The sequence below is a fragment of the Peromyscus eremicus genome, chromosome 13 (genome assembly GCF_949786415.1).
Source record: "Peromyscus eremicus chromosome 13, PerEre_H2_v1, whole genome shotgun sequence".
Lineage (NCBI taxonomy): Eukaryota > Metazoa > Chordata > Mammalia > Rodentia > Cricetidae > Peromyscus > Peromyscus eremicus.
In genome coordinates this window covers 20,425,054-20,437,844 of record NC_081429.1, presented here as the reverse complement: position 1 = coordinate 20,437,844, position 12,791 = coordinate 20,425,054, and the positions used below count along the sequence as shown (strand labels likewise).

Here is a 12,791-nt window from a genome sequence, read left to right as displayed (position 1 = left end):
TTGTCCCTCATGTGTGTGCTAGGCTGTGATGTTGTGCAGATTAATTGGCAGAGACTCTTAGTAAATTCCCGGAGAGATTGATTTTCTAGCTACACAGTTTTACCAAGTACCAAAGGCTGATTTTTCTTTCTTAGTTTTTGTGCTTTTACCTTCTTTCCTTTCTCTTACCTGGTTATTGTTTCAGGATCTCTCTGAAAATAGATTAGCATCCTGGGTGTGGACCTTTCTTTCTCCATATTTCTGCTTGCAATTGTTCTTTGTTTTAATGTTACTTGTGATGCTGGCTTTAAGACTGTGTTTTTTCACACCGATAAGTTGTATTTGTAAAAATCTATTTGGCCTGTTTATTTAAGTAGCATTGATGGGATAGAAAAGGGCTGCTGAGCAAGCAGTAAGAATAAACAAAGGTATCCATTTGTCTGTCTGTCTGTCTGCCTACCTACCTGTCTACCCATCTCTCTCTCTCTCTCTCTCTCTCTCTCTCTCTATATATATATATATATATATATATATTATATATATATATATAAAATCTGTCTATATCTATGTATCTAGCAGAATAGCTATTGAGTAGCAAACTGTCACACAAAGAAAATGCATAATACTAAAAGGACTAAGCCATGAGAAAAGTCTAGCCATTATAAATGCATGTGCACTCAATATGAGAACTTCTAAATATATGAAGCAAATATTGATGAACCGGAAGACAGAAAAAGACAGAAACACAATAATAATAGCTATTTCAATATCCAACATTCAGTAATAGAAGAATCTGATAGGTCAATATAAAAAAATTGGGTTTGAATAATACTAGGTCAAATATATCCAACTGATACATAAATAACATCACACCCAACAATACTATAATTTAATTTCTTTTCAAGTCCCATCGAAACTTTTCTGAGTTAATCATGTTAGGTCACAAATAATCTTTTAAAAAATGTAAGGTGATTAAAAAAAATACCAAGTCCCCCCTCACCACCACCATAGTGAATCTAGAAGACAAAGTACAAGTATCTGAAATTTTCTAAAAGTTTGGGGATTGACACACTTTTGAGCAACAGCTGGGTCAAAATATAAATAAAATGGAGATTAGCACTTAGATGGAAACAAAACCCAAATACAACATATTACAAGTTATGAATAGAGCTGGGGGAAGAGTAGTGAAGCCTCAGGGCTGGAGAGGTTGAGGAGAGGGCAGTGGGGTGTCAAGAGCAGAGAGGAGCCATAGGGACTGAGTGAGCCTGGCCTGGGGGCCAGCATGCACTTTGGTATGCTAGTAGGCACCTCAGCCATTTGTCTTCAGTTTCTTTGGCATCAGACAACAAAGAGGATGGTACATTTCTCTGTTGCTTCAGCACAGCAGAGCACTCTGATTGCAGTGTGAAAATCTGGAAACATACTTGCAAGGAAAAACTGGGAGCTTCCACGATGAAGAATCATTTGCTGTGGATAATGTCTTAACAGATATTTTCCCTCTTATTTTTAGCACAAAAATTGAAGAGAGAATTGTGGTTTTGGCTTATAAATTATTCAAAATCTTTGTCTTTTATACAGTTATAAGCACATATTTTTATTTTAATGATTTATAGAATTTCTTTTTCATGTAGTTTCTCGAAAGGAAATTGATCATTTTGGTCCTATGTGTTAAACTGAGGGTGGTGGTGGTGCTTCTGAGTTAGTGGAACATGTCATTGTTTGTATTTCTTGCTTTGTTTGCCCCTTAGCATTCTTTTTTAAATGGAAAAATATCATTATGGCTCTTTGCTGTTTCATAAAAACTGCAGGCAGTAAGTAACCAAGTATATAACCCTTCCACTTCAAAGCACAGAGTTTTCCCTTTTCTCTCCTTGTCAATAAAAGTATCTTAAGTTTACCTTAAGGCTGAACATTTATAACCCCCAAAACTAAGTTAAAAAAATAAACTTTCATTTCTTAACTTGTTTGCATCCGAGTTTCTACAAAGCACATTTTCTGTGCTTACTTACACCTTGAATCTGAAAATTCATGATAACTTCCATATAAATAAAAGAATAGAATAGTAACTTAAAACTTTATCATTAATAATGCTTAGTTGCTCAAAGCTTTGTTTGAAGACTTCATTTATCAGCAAACAGAAAGACCAAATTTACAATTGTCTAATTAAAACAAACTTTATTTAGTACTGGCCGGGACAATGGACACTAGTCAGGTTCATACCTAGGTTTCCCAGAGAATGGCACTGTATTAGGTTAGTCAAGGTGCTTAGAAAGGCAAAACCCATAAGTCTACACACTTCCCACCTTTGTCCAATCAGAAACAAGCATACATCGTGACATACATAATTCCTGCCTACCTACGTACGTACCTTCCACCGAGGCACCTCATGCCTGCTTGTAATCAAGCACGCTCTGTGCAGGTGGGGCAACCAACCTTGTTTACTGAAGTGAAAACATGTGGCTTTTTTTCTTACATGAACAATTGCCCTAGCATTCCAGGAAAGTATCCATCCTTGGGCAAGTGGGGCTTAAGGTTAAAGGCGTTTTTATTTTACAAATCTTTTAAACATAGTAATTTAAACTTAAAATGTAACTTTAGCCCTCACAAGAAGACCAGCCTACTCAAGTGAATATAGATTGCCAGCTTCTGTGGTCATCTATGAAGATGTTACACACCTTCTTGAATGGATGAATGATCAAAGGCAAACCTAATTTCTCCTTTGAAGACTCCTTCATAAAGGCATCCTGCTCCAAGGTGTCATTTAACCAATAGTGAGAAGGTAGAAAGGTAAATTCTACATTTCATCCATACTGGAGAAAATTCACTATAAAAGAGAGAGAGAGAGAAAAAAAAAAAAGACTTACGTGAGGACCTAGAAGCCAAAGGTGAGCAAAAAGAGTATTATGTCCTCTTCTTGTACCACCGATAAGGTTGTGGAGTTCTACAAAAGCAGTTGGCTGTATCTGGGCTTGGATTTCAAGAAGAAATATGGCCTCACTACTGTTCTAGTTTCTGGTAAACATGAAAACCTTTTTTTGGGGGGGGTACATAAATAAATCATTTTCTTAGTTTCTAAATCACTGTATGGTCAAGGCTGGTCTCAACCGCCTAAGCTAACGTGTCTGGTGGTGGGATTACAGATGTGTTACCCAGCCAGCTGCCAAGCCATCTGAAGTTTGGTATCAGCTGCATAAGGGATGTTAGAAATGCCAGAAACTCAGAATCTGGAGCCATTGAGACATGCCCTTTTCCATGGTAAAAGGTGGCCATGGACACTTTTGGGAAATTAAGTTTAGAGGAACCTTCACCAAGGAAGAGACCCTTAAGTCTTCTTTAGTCCTTGACAGCCAGCTGCCAGATGATCAAAGATGAATTCTGTTTCCCTCCCGGACACTAGTGGCTTCCACTAGAAAACCGCCATGTTAAGCATTCCCTTGGGTGTGTTTTCCTCCAACAAGGACAGTGAGGCTTAGAAATCTGATTTGTCCAGAGACCAGGCTGATGTCCATGGGTGTGTTTTCCTCCAACAAGGACAGTGAGGCTTAGAAATCTGATTTGTCCAGAGATGTCCATGGTCTGTACAGCTGGAAAGCCTGTGAAGTTCATGATCCATGCTTCCTCAGGCAGCTATGAACAAGCAAGCTTCTTTTTGTGGTAGTATCGATGACTACAGACTCATAACTGAGAATGAGCGACATTGAAGGCTTCTGTGAACTCCCCCTCCCCCCAAAAGAAAACAATTCAAATAGGAGGCCATTGAAGAGAGTCCTTAAAAATTGTGTGGCCTACCCTCATAATCAGATTGGTGAATACCCTAACTCTCATCATAGAGCCTTCATCCAGTAACTGATGGAAGCAGATGCAGAGATCCACAACCATGCACCAGGCTGAGCTCCGGGAGTCCAGTCGAAGAGAGGGAAGAGCAAGGAGGGGTCAAGATCATGATGGGGAAATCTACAGAGACAACTGATCCAAGCTCAAAGGAACTCACCAACTTTAGCCTGACAACTGTGGAACCTGCATGGGACCTGACTAGACTCTCTGCATACAGGACATAGTTGTGTAGCTGGCTCTGTTTGAGCGGCCCCTGGCTGTGTGATCAGAATCTATGCCTGGTGCATGAGCCGGCTTTCTGGATCCTATTACCTATGGTCGGACACCTTGCTCACCCCTGATAAAGTGGGGAAGGGCTTGGTCCTGCCTTAACTAAATGTACCAGGTTTAGCTGTCCCCCTATGGGAGAACTTACCCTGTTGGAGAAGGGGATAAGGGGTGGGGAGAAAAGGCAGGAGGGGGGAGCGGGAGGAGGGATGAGAGGGAAATCTGTGGTTGGTATGTAAAATGAATAAAAAAAATAAGAATAAATAAAAATAAGCAAATGTTAAACACACACACAAATTGTGATAAAGGTGCTGCAGTATATATATATATATATATGTTTTAATTTGCTCTGTTGCTATGATAAAAAACCAGCTGAAGCAACTTTGGAGAAGAAGGGGCTTATGTGGTTTACAGATCATACTTCATCATTGAGGGAAGTCAAGGCAGGAACCTAAAGGAAGAAACTGAAGCAATGCTGCTCACTGGCGTTCTCAGCTTATATAACCTAGGACCACTTGCCTAGGGCTAGTAACACCCACAATGGCCTAGGCCTGCCCTTATCAATCAATCAAGAAAATGTCCCATAAATATGCTCACAGCCAGCTCGATGAAGGCAATTCCTCAATTGAGATGTTCTCTTTCTAGATAATTCTAGTTTCTGTCAAACTGGCAAAAACTAACCAGCGTATACTCATATAAATTAATTTATGAATCAGGCACCATGGTAAGATATTAAAACAATAATAAAACAATTATAATGATATACTGTTATCATAATCACTTAAGAAGCTGGAGAGATGACTTGGTGTTATAATCACTTGTAGTTTCTGTAGGGGACCTGGGTTTGGATCCCAGCACCCGCATAGTGGTTTACAGTCATCCCTAACTCCAGCTGTGGCATGATCTGATGCCCTCTTCTGACCTTTGTGGGCACCAGGCATGTGCATGCTGCCCATAAGTGTATGCAGACCAAACATTCATACACAAAAAAATGACACGAATATTTAAAAAGTAATAATTACATAGAACTTTGGAACCATTTGCTCCCACATTGTATTTCTGACAGCTTCTTTCTGATTGATGTTAGTCAGTTAGCTACCACCTTCTCTATGCCTTAGGAGTTTAACTATAAAAGAGCTGTATGATCCAGTTGGGCTTGTTCTGAAGAGAAGCATGCAGGTAAAGAGCCAGACATGTTAGCTCCTTCCCATCTTATCCAGTCATTAGTAGATTTTCTTAAATAATTTATTTTCTTCACGAAGTAAAATTATACTACTAAGACTGTAATAAAGATTAAATAAAAAGCATCTTATGGTTTTGCCTTTTTTTTTTAAAGATACAACCTACTAGGAACGTCCAGAGAACACAGTGTGATGATGGTTTTTGTTTTTAGATATTATTTTTCTCCTGCTTCTGTCTAGTTAAAAAGCTGTGTCTGTCTAGTTTTGATCACATCGTGTGTGTGTGTGTGTGTGTGTGTGTGTGTGTGTGTGTGTGTGTGTGTATGCTTCAGGGCTGCATTGGGTAGGATTCTCCATAGGAACAGGACCAATAGACTACATGTATATTATAAAAGGAGACTTAGTAGCATGGCTTACGTGGTAAGGGCTGGGTAGTCCAACAATGGGCATCTGTACACTGAAGAGGCAGAAAACTCTAACGGGAAGTTGGGGCCATCAGAGGACAGAGGGAGCAGCGGGGGTGGCGGGAATGGCAGCAGCAGCAACAGCAAGGGATAGAGAGATGCCCTCACAAAAGCCAATGCAGACAAGCACACAGCAGGACTGTGTATCTGGGTCATGCACTGAAAGGTGCATACACTCTGACAGAGGGTCTTCCACTCTCAGGGAATCCTTTCTGGAAATGTCTACAGACCCACCCAGGAGCATTCTCTTAGTTAATCCCAGTTCCTATCAAATTAACAACCAATATTAACCACAGTGGTTATGCTGATTTATTATGGAAAAGTAAAGTAGAGATGTCGGTAATCACCATTGCTGACCACAGTTGTTATCTGGAAAGAAAGAAAGAGCATGCCGTGGTTCTTCAGAGAATGGACTTTTACTTCTTTATCTCCTATGAAAAATTTGAGTAATAAGAAACCAATTATTATTTTACATTAATCATGCAATGTGCTAAAACTTCTGGAGATTTGGAGTACAAATAATTCTTCAACATACTGTTTTTTTTACCCCTTCTTGGATACGTTTCAGTAACTAGGATCTTGAATCGGGTCATAGTTTTATTTTCATCTTTTCACCTTTTTTTTTGTGGAGGCCAGTAGAGGGCACCAAATCCTCTGGAGCTGGAGCTCCACGTGCATGTGAGTCACTCAACAGGAGTGCTGAAAACTGAACCTTGGGGTATCTATAAGAGCAGCATGTGTTCTTAATCATTGAGCCATCTCTCTAGGCTATGAATGCACTCCTTTATCTACACCTCACACACTTATCTTCTGACTTATTGCTTATAGCCACCTTCCCAGGTCTGAAGTGATAGGCCATTGTGGCTGATTGATTAGTTGATTGACTTGATTAGTGATGTTGAAGATCTTTCCATACACATGGTGGCCATTGGAATGACTTCTTAGAAAAACGTCTTTAGATTGTCTTTGCCAATAATCAAGTTATCTGTGGATTTTACTTTTAGTTTGCAAAAAGTGTTTTGTTGTTTGATTGTATGAGTTCCTTACATATTTTGGATGTTAACCTTTTATTTTTTGGTTTATTTTTGAGATTATAATTTGATTACAACATTTATCTCTTCCTTTTCCTCCTCCAAGCCTCCCATAATTCCCTTCCCACTCTCCTTCAAATTCATGGCCTCTTTTTTATTAATTGTTACTGCATGCATATGTATTTGTATATATGTCTATTTTCCTAAATATAACCTGTTGAGTCCATATAATGTTACCTGTATGTGTATTTTCAAGGCTGACCTTTTGGCACTGGACAAACAATGTGGTCTGTTTTTCCCTGGGGAAGATATATCTACTGCCCCCATCTTTCCTGCAGTCCCTATAGTCCTTTGTGTAAGGTATCAATCCTTTATTATACGTACAATCTTATTCCACCACACAGGTTGTATAGCATGGATCTTAAAAGGTCTTATTAATAAAAACAAACCCGGAGCCAGGTATTGGGGTGAACGCTGGAAGATCAGAGAAGCAGAACAAGCCACAGCTAACCTCACCTCCTCCAACTTCTCAGCTGATCTTGTTTCCTCAAACTGGAAGCCTCTGAGTCCTCACCGGAATGGACCTCAGTTGAACTGCTGCTCAAAAGCCTAAAAGCTTAACCAGCTCTAATTCCTGGTCCTCACACCTTGTATACCTCTCTGCTTCCTGCTAGGGTTGACTTTTTATTTTTTATTTTTTGTTTGCTGTGTAGTTTTGCAGATTGATGTAGTCTCACTTCTTTATTTTATCCTGTTGATATTTAAGAACAATGAGGTGAAATCCAGTGATTAAAACACGCTACATTTATCAATTTCTATCACTGGTCTCTCTCAGCATTACCCACAGTCTTGTCTTGAAGGTGACCCTCCCTGTCTTTGTTCCAGATACTGTTCTTCCCTGTTTCAGTTGCTGGAGTAGAGCCTTGATCTCGGCAGGAACTCTTGTTTTGCAACAATGGGACCATGCTATAGCTTTAGTTCTCACTTTTCACCATAGATGTTTGCCTTCAAAACAACCATCACCCCTTGAACTCACCATTAAAGGCGGCATGACATGTTGTAGAATTTTCAATATGACACAGCTATTAAAATGATATCAATGAGATAGAAAAAATTTTACATTTCCAATACAGATTAACTAGAGACAGCCTATGGGACAACAAAATTATGAGACAGGAAATAAAATCTGCATGTTTTGTTTTGTGTTTCATTTTTCATATGCTCTTTGGTCTGTCAAAGAAAAGGGCAGTGTTCAGCTCATTGTAAAATGTTTTTACAGTAGTTGACAAGCATTTATTACCTGCTTGGTTAGAATGAAAGCTTGGACATGACATTAATCAAATTTTTACAATTGTTGTACCTTCTGAGCTCCCAGAAAACATGAAGCCAACAATTTATATAACTTGATCTTTTCTTCTTTTAAATAGTTGATAGAGTCAGATATTTGATGTGAGCATGAACTGAGTAAGCACCTGTCACCTCTCAGGGTAAATGAGGCTCCTGGCTAACCTAGATTTACCACAGAAGACACTTCCTACAGATTTAAGTGATAAGCAGAAATCAGAACTCCCATGAGAAGTAGTATTCCTCCACAAAGCACTAATTGAAGACCTCTGTATGCAGGCATTGTGTGAGGTACCACACAATAAAGAAAGGTAAGGTACCACAGAGTAAAGAAAAAGTAAGTGATAGCCAGGAGTATGTAGCATGAATCTTAAAGAGTCTTATTAAAAAAATCAAACCTGAGCCAGGTCCTGGGGTGAACTGGAAGATCAGAGAGACAGAACAAGCCACAGCTTCCTCACCTGGCCAACTTCTCAGCTGATTTTGTTTCCTCAGACTGGAAGCCTCTGTGTCCTCATATCCGAATGGCTCTCAGCTGAACTGTGCTGCTCAAAACCTAAAAGCTTAACCAGCCAAATGCTTAACCAGCCAAATGCTTCTAGTTCATGGTCCTCACGCCTTATGTATCTTTCTGCCTTCTACCATCACTCCCTGGGATTAAGGGCTCACTTCCTGGGATTAAAGGCGTGTGTCACCATGCCTGGCTGTTTCCAATGTGGCCTTGAACTCACAGAGACCCAGAGGGATTTCTGCCTCTGGAATGCTAGGATTAAAGGCGTGTGCTACCACTGCCCAACTTCTATGTTTAATATTGTGGCTGTTCTGTCTCTGACCCCAGATAAGTTTATTAGGGTACACAATATTTTGGGGAACACAATACCACCACAGAGGTATGTCTGCTGGCTTCTCATTTAGATCAACATTTGTGTTTCTAGCATATCTTCCCAGTAGAATTCAAAACTGTGTACTCAAATAGCTTACTTTTTACATGCTTCTTCAATTGTCATTTACTGGATGCCCCAGATAAAATATGTAATAACATATCTATATTTCTTTCCCAAAGGAACTTATAATCAAGTTTATAAGATAGATTTTGAATAAAACCAGACAAGTAAAAACCAAACATATATGGTCAATATCTGTAATAATGAGTGTGATGAAAAAGAGTTCATGGTACCACCATATGTTCCAGAGGGAAGGGGTATGTTTATGAAGGCATATGAAAGCATTCAGTGGGTTGGTGATGGGGAGTCCCAGGATGCAGTTACTATGCCAAGCAGAGGAAAAAGAATAGGAAAGTCCCAATGGTGAAAAGGGTAATAAAACAAATAAATAAAAGAATGATGATGTTGGTTCATGCATCACAGGGTAAAGGGCTTCAAGAAGTGCTCCGGATTTCCAGTTTCATCTTAGGACACACAAGCACTTGATACGTTTTATGTGGCTGAGTGAGGAGTGATGGGTGTGTGTGTGTGTGTGTGTGTGTGTGTGTGTGTGTGTGTGTGTGAAAGAGAGAGGAGAGGGAGAGAGAGGGGAGAGTGTGTTTCTGACATGGAGTGAGGTAATAAGTATTATAGTTAGCTGATAATAGGTAAGTCAACTTCTCTAAACATAAATGTGTCTTAAATAAGGCAATGATAATATTTTTATTTTTGAGTACTCTTGAGAAATTGTGAAGTAACTAATTAAAAGTGCTTATTCTACAATACTGGATATATACATTTATGAGGTTATATGCATGTATATGTATGTGTTTAATATGAAATTACTTTGTAGAAGGGAGATTTGTATCCCACGTTTACTGTAGAATTATCACAATTAGATATAAAATGAGAAGGACCTAAGTGTCTATCCGCTGAGGGATGGATAAAGAAAATGTGGAACATGGAAGCAGAATATTATTTGGTAATAAAAGGGATGAAACCTTGTTACACATGGCAATGCAACTGAGACCTAAGACACTTATACTAAGTGAAACAAGCCAGATACGGAAAGACAAATAACGCACAACTTCACTAACATGTGAATTCTGCACAAAGACATTGAAGGAAGATAGATTTGCAGTTACCAGAGCCTGGGAGAGTAGAGGGAAGGGAAATAAATGTAAGAAAGGTTTGATTAATGACTATCAAGTTACAGTGAAGAGAAGAAAGTTTGGATGTGTTATTGAACAATTCAGTAACTCTACACAACACTAATATGCTTTTAAAAAGTTAGGAGAGTTTTGAAAATTTTTAATTAAAAATAATAATTGTTTTAGGAGACATGTATTTGTTTATATGATTTATATATGGATACATGTATACTTAAATTTCACAGAGAGACCCAGTAATATATACAGTTTAATGGATAAATTGAAAATGTTAATAACAGAAAAGTGATTATGTTAACATCTGGGATTGTGTAAGTACAAAACTATTGTATTAGTGAGTATATCCTAGTGTAATCTAATCTGTAAACAATGTGTAGACATCACACTGGTCACAACAGAGGAAGAAGGCAGAAAGATTTTTATATTTAAAGAAAAAGCAGTAGGATTCAGTAACGTGTGTGTGTGTGTGTGTGTGTGTGTGTGTGTGTGTGAGAGAGAGAGAGAGAGAGAGAGAGAGAGAGAGAGAGAGAGAGAGAATATGATAGCAACCAGTCCAAAGGGGCTCCAGTCAAAGAGGGAAGGGAGACAGCGAGGTGTGATTGGGGCAGAGGGAGAAGACCGAAGTTTGCTTTGGAACATGCTGAAGGTAGCGTTTCTACATTCTCTCAGTAGAAGTGTCAAGTGGGCAGTGAGTTTCACAGTTCTGCAGCTCAGGAAGAAGTGTAGGCTCTGAACGAAGGTGGTGACGGAAGGCATGGGCGGAAGGAATGTTGCCTTGGCGAAGAGCACTGAGTAGGATGGACAGCAGGGCTAGGGTGGAATTTTGAGGAATGCTACCTTTCAGCGTCTGGAAGAAGGAGGATGATATAAAATGGTAAACCATACCTTAGAAAGATGCTAAGGGACTGGGAGAGAAATCTATTGGAAATTCATAAAAGTCTGGAGGAAAAAAGCATAGAAGTCCTTGATAACCTTAAACCATAGTACTGATTTAAAAAACTGTCTACGACTGCCCAGGCAGGCAGTGACATAATCCTCTGCTTTCAACACCTCCTGGGCAGCACATTCTGCTCAGTGAGTGCAGGGGACATCATGGAGTCATTCAAATAGCAAGTACATATGAAGCCACATGTCTGCTTAATGAAAAGGTTTACACAATGAAAACGTTCAGAGGGAAGCAGGTAGACTAATTGCAGATCTTCACCACTCCCTAAGCTCCTCCAAATCCATCCCCCAGTCTCATTTGCAGCTTTGCATCAGGCCACCTGCTGAGGCCACCTTTCTCCCCCCCCACCATCTCCAGTAGACCACACAGATCTTCCTTTCCAAACTTCCCCCTCCTCTCACATAGCTCATCCCAGCTTGCAACCCCTGAGGCACTCCCTGGGACCCACATGCCACTCTGGCCAGGGAAGTAGGTAGGCTAAATACAGATCTTGACCTCTTTATCCATATCTCTAAATCCAATCCCCCAGTCTCATCCCAGCTCTGTAGCAGACCACCTACTGTGGCCTCTGTTTACTCTGCTCCCATTCCCAGGGGACTAAGCCGATCCTGGTGGAACACCCTGCTTTCCTCCTTCCTGTGCCACCCTCAACCCCCAACCCCCAAACCAAACTCATTCCTATTTATCAGCTCCCAATACCTAGAAACATTTTACCTGGAATTCCCAGTGGCCACACCTATCATGATCCCAGAAGAATCTCCTACCAGGCACCACACAGCAGACACAAGAACTTCCCTAAGAACCAGAAAGGATAACAGAAACCAAGGAACAAAACACCCACCCACCAAAGATAGGACTAGAATTACAATCTTCCCAAACCCAGGTGCCTAGACACAAGCGTAAAACACAATAGATAACAGCTAGGACAGTATGTCCCTGCCAGAGCCCAGCAACTCTACCACAATAGGCCCCGAGGATTGCAACACAGCTGAAGTACAAGAAAAGGACCTTAAAATAGACTTTGTGAATATGATAGAGGTCCTTAAAGAGGAAATCAATAAATCCCTCAAAGAAATAAATGAAAACACAAAGAACAATAGTAGGAAATGAAACAGTTCAAGACCTGAAGGTAAAAATAGAATCATTGAAGAAAACCCGAACTGGGGGAAATTGAAAATGAACAATTTAGGAACTTGAACAGGAACCACAGAGGGCCAGCCTCACTAACAGAATACAAGAGATAGAAAAGGGAATTCAGGCACTGAAGACATGATAGAAAAAAATGGATACCTCAGTCAAAGAAAACGTTAAATCTAAAAAACTCTAGGCATAAAACATACATAAAGTCTGGGACAGCATGAGAAGACCAAATCTGAGAGTAATAGGAATATGGAATGGAGAAAAAACCCAGTTCAAAGGCACAGAAAGTATTTTCAGCAAAATCATAGAAGAAAATTTCCCTAACTCAAAGAAGGAGATGCCTATCAAGGTACAAGAAGCATACAGAACACCAAATAGACTGGATCACTAAAGAAAGTCTCCTCAACACATAATAATAAAAACACTAAATGCATAGAACAAAGAAATAATACATATGTATATACATACACATGCACACATATATAACAACATATAAATGAAGATCTATTAGAA

General features: G+C 39.6%; 1 protein-coding gene across 3 annotated transcripts in view; it reads left to right on the top strand.

Annotated features, from left to right (window-relative positions):
• The window catches only part of Tmem232 (transmembrane protein 232), a 232,505-nt gene that overhangs the window by 109,640 nt on the left and 110,074 nt on the right, over positions 1–12,791 (top strand). The window lies entirely within an intron of this gene.